We start from the raw sequence: 7,022 nt of genomic DNA on the forward strand, positions 1-7,022 counted from the left end.
AACTTTAACTAGTAATGACTTCATGACTTTCTTTGCTAATAAAATTTTAACTATTAGAGAAAAAATTACTCATAACCATCCCAAAGACATATCGTTCTCTTTGGCTGCTTTCAGTGATGCCGGTATTTGGTTAGACTCTTTCTCTCCGATTGTTCTGTCTGAGTTATTTTCATTAGTTATTTCCTCCAAACCATCAACATGTCTATTAGACCCCATTCCTACCAGGCTGCTCAAGGAAGCCCTACCATTAATTAATGCTTCGATCTTAAATATGATCAATCTATCTTTATTAGTTGGCTATGTACCACAGGCTTTTAAGGTGGCAGTAATTAAACCACCTTCTTCACAGACTATGGTTAATTATGGAGTTCCACAAGGTTCTGTGCTAGGACCAATTTTATTCACTTTATACATGCTTCCCTTAGGCAGTATTATTAGACAGCATTGCTTAAATTTTCATTGTTATGCAGATGATACCCAGCTTTATCTATCCATGAAGCCAGAGGATACACACCAATTAGCTAAACTGCAGGATTGTCTTACAGACATAAAGACATGGATGACCTCTAATTTCTTGCTTTTAAACTCAGATAAAACTGAAGTTATTGTACTTGGCCCCACAAATCTTAGAAACATGGTGTCTAACCAGATCCTTACTCTGGATGGCATTACCCTGACCTCTAGTAATACTGTGAGAAATCTTGGAGTCATTTTTGATCAGGATATGTCATTCAATACGAATATTAAACAAATCTGTAGGACTGCATTTTTGCATTTGCGCAATATCTCTAAAATCAGAAAGGTCTTGTCTCAGAGTGATGCTGAAAAACTAATTAATGCATTTATTTCCTCTAGGCTGGACTATTGTAATTCATTATTATCAGGTTGCCCTAAAAGTTCCCTGAAAAGCCTTCAGTTAATTCAAAATGCTGCAGCTAGAGTACTGACGGGGACTAGAAGGAGAGAGCATATCTCACCCATATTGGCCTCTCTTCATTGGCTTCCTGTTAATTCTAGAATAGAATTTAAAATTCTTCTTCTTACTTATAAGGTTTTTAATAATCAGGTCCCATCTTATCTTAGGGACCTCATAGTACCATATCACCCCAATAGAGCGCTTCGCTCTCAGACTGCAGGCTTACTTGTAGTTCCTAGGGTTTGTAAGAGTAAAATGGGAGGCAGAGCCTTCAGCTTTCAGGCTCCTCTCCTGTGGAACCAGCTCCCAATTCGGATCAGGGAGACAGACACCCTCTCTACTTTTAAGATTAGGCTTAAAACTTTCCTTTTTGCTAAAGCTTATAGTTAGGGCTGGATCAGGTGACCCTGAACCATCCCTTAGTTATGCTGCTATAGACTTAGACTGCTGGGGGGTTCCCATGATACACTGAGTGTTTCTTTCTCTTTTTGCTCTGTATGCACCACTCTGCATTTAATCATTAGTGATTGATCTCTGCTCCCCTCCACAGCATGTCTTTTTCCTGATTCTCTCCCTCAGCCCCAACCAGTCCCAGCAGAAGACTGCCCCTCCCTGAGCCTGGTTCTGCTGGAGGTTTCTTCCTGTTAAAAGGGAGTTTTTCCTTCCCACTGTCGCCAAGTGCTTGCTCACAGGGGGTCGTTTTGACCGTTGGGGTTTTTCCGTAATTATTGTATGGCCTTGCCTTACAATATAAAGTGCCTTGGGGCAACTGTTTGTTGTGATTTGGCGCTATATAAATAAAATTGATTTGATTTGATTTAAATGAGACATTTAGTCACATGATGTGATGTGAGGCAAGGCGGGGGTGTTGCTTTTATTTATAAATCTAGGTTTGTTAGCTGTTGGGGGTCACAAATATAATTCTTTTGAGCATCTGATTCTCCGTTCTGCCCACACTGCTGTGTATTGTCAGGGTCAGAAGTATCCCTCGTCACACATCCAGGAGAGAGAACACTTGCACGACATGAACAGGTCCATCCAAGGCCCTTTGTTCTCTGAATACTGGCAATAGTGATGCATTTGAGAGACAAATGACTTATACAGTGGACCAGCACAGCACAGGCATCCTTACCAATCATCAAAATACTTATTAAAGCAGACAACTAATGCACCGCTCTCCTCAGTCAAACATGTGGTATCCCCCCTCGTGGCTATGACAAAGTCCAAAAGGAATCATCAGTGTAGTCTCCAATTGTCCATGTTGTCCAGTCATAGCGTCTCTGGCCAGATTATCCAATCAGCGCACATGGAAATGGATACAATTAAAATTGCCTACATTTTTTGGGTATCGTGCAACAGATGGCCGACCCGATCCCATCACAATGTGACCCACCAATTTATATTCATTAGCCACCCTGTTTGCCCCCACCTGAAGAAACCATACTCAACATTAGGAATACCACTAGAGCAGATATTCGAAGGGAAGTCGGGCAGAAATACCATGAACCAAAAACATCTGTTGCACAACTTCAGTCGGTCCATCCAGGAGAAGTATTACATACAACCTAAAAACAATAATAATACCGGTACAGAAAAATGAAACTCCCCCACAGTCCAGAGAGATCAGTCAGCTAGAACACAGCATAGTGCAATATTTTTGGGACAGCTGCTTCAAACGTTTACCCCCGTACAGAGACACAGTAATATATCATAAGTCATTCTTTGGTGCACCAATCAATAAGGTTTTCCTCAAGTCTGAACTGGAGACCTTCATTCTAAACAGATGTTAAACATCTTGAAATAGAAGCATGTACTGTCCTTTGTCTGGCAACATAAGCAAAGATGGTAATGGCACAGCAATGTAATGTAGAATGCTGTCCACAAAGTATTTTGGTGTGCAATTATACAACCTCCTATGCAAACACCGTTCCCAAGACTACACCCCTACTGAAAGCTGTGGTAACACTGAGACTGGCCTATAGTTTGAAAGAGAGGTCCGACACCAGACGTGAACAGCGGTATCACCTGCAGCTATATCAATAGTCGTTTCCAACCATTTCATTAATAACCATTGAGTCCAAAACTACATTGATTGTATTGTCATGATTCCTGAAAAACGTTTTAGGAGATGCAAGTAAATTGACAAAGTTTTTTCCCTCAGTTGTAACATACCCATTGAAATGATCTGCTATAGGTCTGTTCTCTGAAAGATCTTGTTAGTGGGGCGAAGTGGGGCAGCCCGCAATAACTCTCTTCTAGTGTGATGAACTCATGTTAAGTTAATGTATTTTTTGTGTATCCTAATTGCAGTCCCTTTGAATTCTCAATTCAAAATTTATTGTTTGTTTCCGTGCCATTTTCCTTTTCTTTTTTGCTTCTTTTTTTTGTTGTTTGTTTTACATATATCCGCTCATAACAAAGATCTGTCTCCATACCTGCAGTCTGTAGCCTTTTGCACGATGAACCCATTTGATGAACCCACACATAGCAAAGGTTACCCAAACATTCTCATTTATTAGTGTTTAAAATAAACTGATAAAAGGTTTTGAAATGTGCAACATAAAACACATAAATGTGTATGAAACCTGAAACATTTTGATGGAACACAGCGTTCATCAGCTTGCGTAGCAACATCCTGAGTTAGAGTTACTGGTGGTCTTTAATGTAAAACATGTCAGTCAAAAGTAAACGAGCTGCTTTTAAAAGTCAGGTTTCAGTTGCTAATCTCATTTCTTTCTCTTTAGATGTCTGGAGAGTTTACGTGGGAAAATGGCGCCACTGTGGCAGACAGGAAGTGCAGCCATCCATTGGCGGCCTCAGACTGAACCACTTTGGAGTCAGCCGACAACCGGCCCGGCTATGAATTGGGCTGCATACTGACCTCCATTCCCTCTCCTAAACAACCAATAGGAGAGCAGCACTGGAATTCCCTCTCCTAAATGACCAATAGGAGAGCAGCACTTGCACCACATCAACATGAGGCTGACGCACGGGCTAATGTCAGCGTCTCGGCCGCCAACCAGTCACAGGCTAGGAGACAGAGACCAGTATGCGGCCCAATTCAGGGCCGGTTGTCGGGCTACTTTGAAGTTAGCGAGTTCAGTTCTGTCCAGAGAGAGCAGCTGATGGAAGCAAGGACACGCCAGCTTTTGTGAGTCTGCTGAAACAGATTCCTGTTTGGTCTGTTTACTGCGCATGAGGATGCCTGTGACTAAACCTGTTTCAGAGTGTTACTGTTGTGCACCCTCCAGTGGCAACGCTGTGCTAAAAGCTAACAGGTCAATGATGTCATCAGCCAGTGAGGGTCCAACTGTTTCCAAATCCAGCAGGATTAAAGTACCAAAGAGGATCCAAAAACTCTTCAACAGATGTTTGTTTCAATTTGCTGCCGTATTCACCATTAAATTGACTGAAACAAACGGTCCTGAACGTTAGGACCACCCGTCAGCATGTGGTTCCTGCATAGTCCCCCACAGTTCCTGTATGGTTTCACAGTCACATTGTAATATTTCAAATACCATATGACACCAGAGACTTTATCGCTCATGTTGTGTTTGTCCCTTCATGGCCACCGTACTTTTAAACTCTAGTCACATTTCTACATATTTATTTCTTCTCATCTTTATAATCTTAATGTTTATGATTAAAGATAAATGAAGTAGAATGTGTTTTATCTGCAGAGGGCGCTATAACTGATTAAAAGTTGTAATTATTAAAGCTTTAACACTGTATTCTATGAAAGATGTTTTTAATGTCGTCTGGTCAGTTTAGGCTTTAAAAGGTCAATTAAAAATCTCAGATGAATTATGGAAAAACAAACTGAAGCTGCTGAAATGTGGGACAGAAAAAAAAAAGTGTTAAACTCAACATATATGGGTGATTCTTTAACTACGGGCACTATTGGCCTTGTAAATGTAATTTCCACCACACCATTGCCTTACAATATAAAGCGCCTTGGAGTAACTGTTTGTTGTGATTTGGCGCTATATACATGTGCTCTGATGTCACTGTTTATCTCCATAGAAACTACCCAAACAATCTTTCATACAAACTGTTTAAAGGGACATTACAGTGGTGTGGTGGAAATTACGGCAATAGTGTGGGACAACTACATTTTGTTTAAAAAAATCACAACAGTTGTATGACATTGAATACCCCAATTATGTTTTGATTATTTTACTGATATTTTATTCAGAGATATTTTAAAACATTAGAAAAAACGTTTACCATTCATTTTTATCATTGAAGATCAAAAGTCTGGGTGTGGGACAAGCACAAAACGGCAATATTTGCATATAATGATGCTGAAAAAAGGTGAAAAAGTCAGACTACTAGAACAAATTTCTTAACACACTTTCATTGTAAAGATAACTAGAAAAGTGTGAAATTTCCCCTTTTTTCTGTTTTTCATACAATATGATCAAAGGACATAATAAGTGCCCGTAGTCTAAGAATCACCCATATATTTGGAAACATTTCAGCCTGACAGACGGCAGGAAACATGGAGGCAACCGCCAACCGCCACAGCCTTGGCTGGGGGTGACGGGTGTCTTGGAGGCCTGTTATAATAGCTGCGTGTGTCCATCAATGTTCAGAACATGAGGCACATTTTAGAATAATGTAAAGCAGAGATGTGCATGTGGCGGACACATCCAGGTGTAGCGGCTGCACTCTGTGTTGTTATGACTCCGCCCATTCGCTCCCCTCGGGACGCGAACTCACGAGCTCCGGCATGGGAGTCGGACTCTCTAACCAGAAGGCTAAATCCCAGGGCTCTGGCCTTGTGACCAGAGAATCCTTTTGAGCTGTTGGGAGTGAGATTTACTAACTACATCTGCACAGTGACACCAGCTGGCCTCCGTTACACAGGGACTGCAGATGATCCACCTGTAGGGCGGGGGGGGGGGGGCTGTTTGCCATCTGCAGAGGTGCACAGCGGCGCGCGTTCCCTCCGTCGGACATCACAGCTGTGTGCACAAGACGCACACTGCTTGAACATGTGCATGCACTGGTTTTACAACAAATGCACACAAAAAAACTATTTCCAACCTTTACTTAATACACACAAAGACAATGGTGTGAACTGCTGTCCGTGCGCACTGCTGTCTGTGCGCACTGCTGTTCGTGTGAACTGCTGTCTGTGCGCACTGCTGTTCGTGTGAACTGCTGTCTGTGCGCACTGCTGTCTGTGCGCACTGCTGTTCGTGTGCACTGCTGTTCGTGTGAACTGCTGTCTGTGCGCACTGCTGTCTGTGCGCACTGCTGTCTGTGCGCACTGCTGTCTGTGCGCACTGCTGTTCGTGTGAACTGCTGTCTGTGCGCACTGCTGTTCGTGTGAACTGCTGTCTGTGTGAACTGCTGTCTGTGCGCACTGCTGTTCGTGTGAACTGCTGTCTGTGTGAACTGCTGTCTGTGCGCACTGCTGTCTGTGCGCACTGCTGTTCGTGTGAACTGCTGTCTGTGTGAACTGCTGTCTGTGCGCACTGCTGTTCGTGTGAACTGCTGTCTGTGCGCACTGCTGTTCGTGTGAACTGCTGTTCGTGTGAACTGCTGTCTGTGTGAACTGCTGTCTGTGCGCACTGCTGTCTGTGCGCACTGCTGTCTGTGCGCACTGCTGTTCGTGTGAACTGCTGTCTGTGCGCACTGCTGTTCGTGTGAACTGCTGTCTGTGTGAACTGCTGTCTGTGCGCACTGCTGTTCGTGTGAACTGCTGTCTGTGTGAACTGTCTGTGCGCACTGCTGTCCGTGCGCACTGCTATCCGTGCGCATCCCACCGGCAGAATGCAGTGTAACTATTCACCGGTGTGGGTAGCGGACTTGGCCGGGATGAAACCTGAGACAGACTAGTGTCTTTTCCAAGGACGAGTCATGGACTCTCGCTTGACGCCACCGTAACCCAGATCAGCACCACAAAAAACAAACAAAAGAACCGTTTCAGACGTGAAGTCGTTGTTTGTTCAGCAGGTTTTTTATCAAAGTTATAAACGTGTCTCAGCGAGACTAAAAAAAGATCCTGACGTGTTTCTTTGCTTCAGGAAACAGACGGAATGCCGACAAACCTCAGGAATACTTAGAATTCCTGCTGGGAGTAGGTCAGCGCACACAC

This window comes from Thalassophryne amazonica, chromosome 3 (assembly GCF_902500255.1).
Source record: "Thalassophryne amazonica chromosome 3, fThaAma1.1, whole genome shotgun sequence".
Taxonomy (NCBI): Eukaryota; Metazoa; Chordata; class Actinopteri; order Batrachoidiformes; family Batrachoididae; genus Thalassophryne; species Thalassophryne amazonica.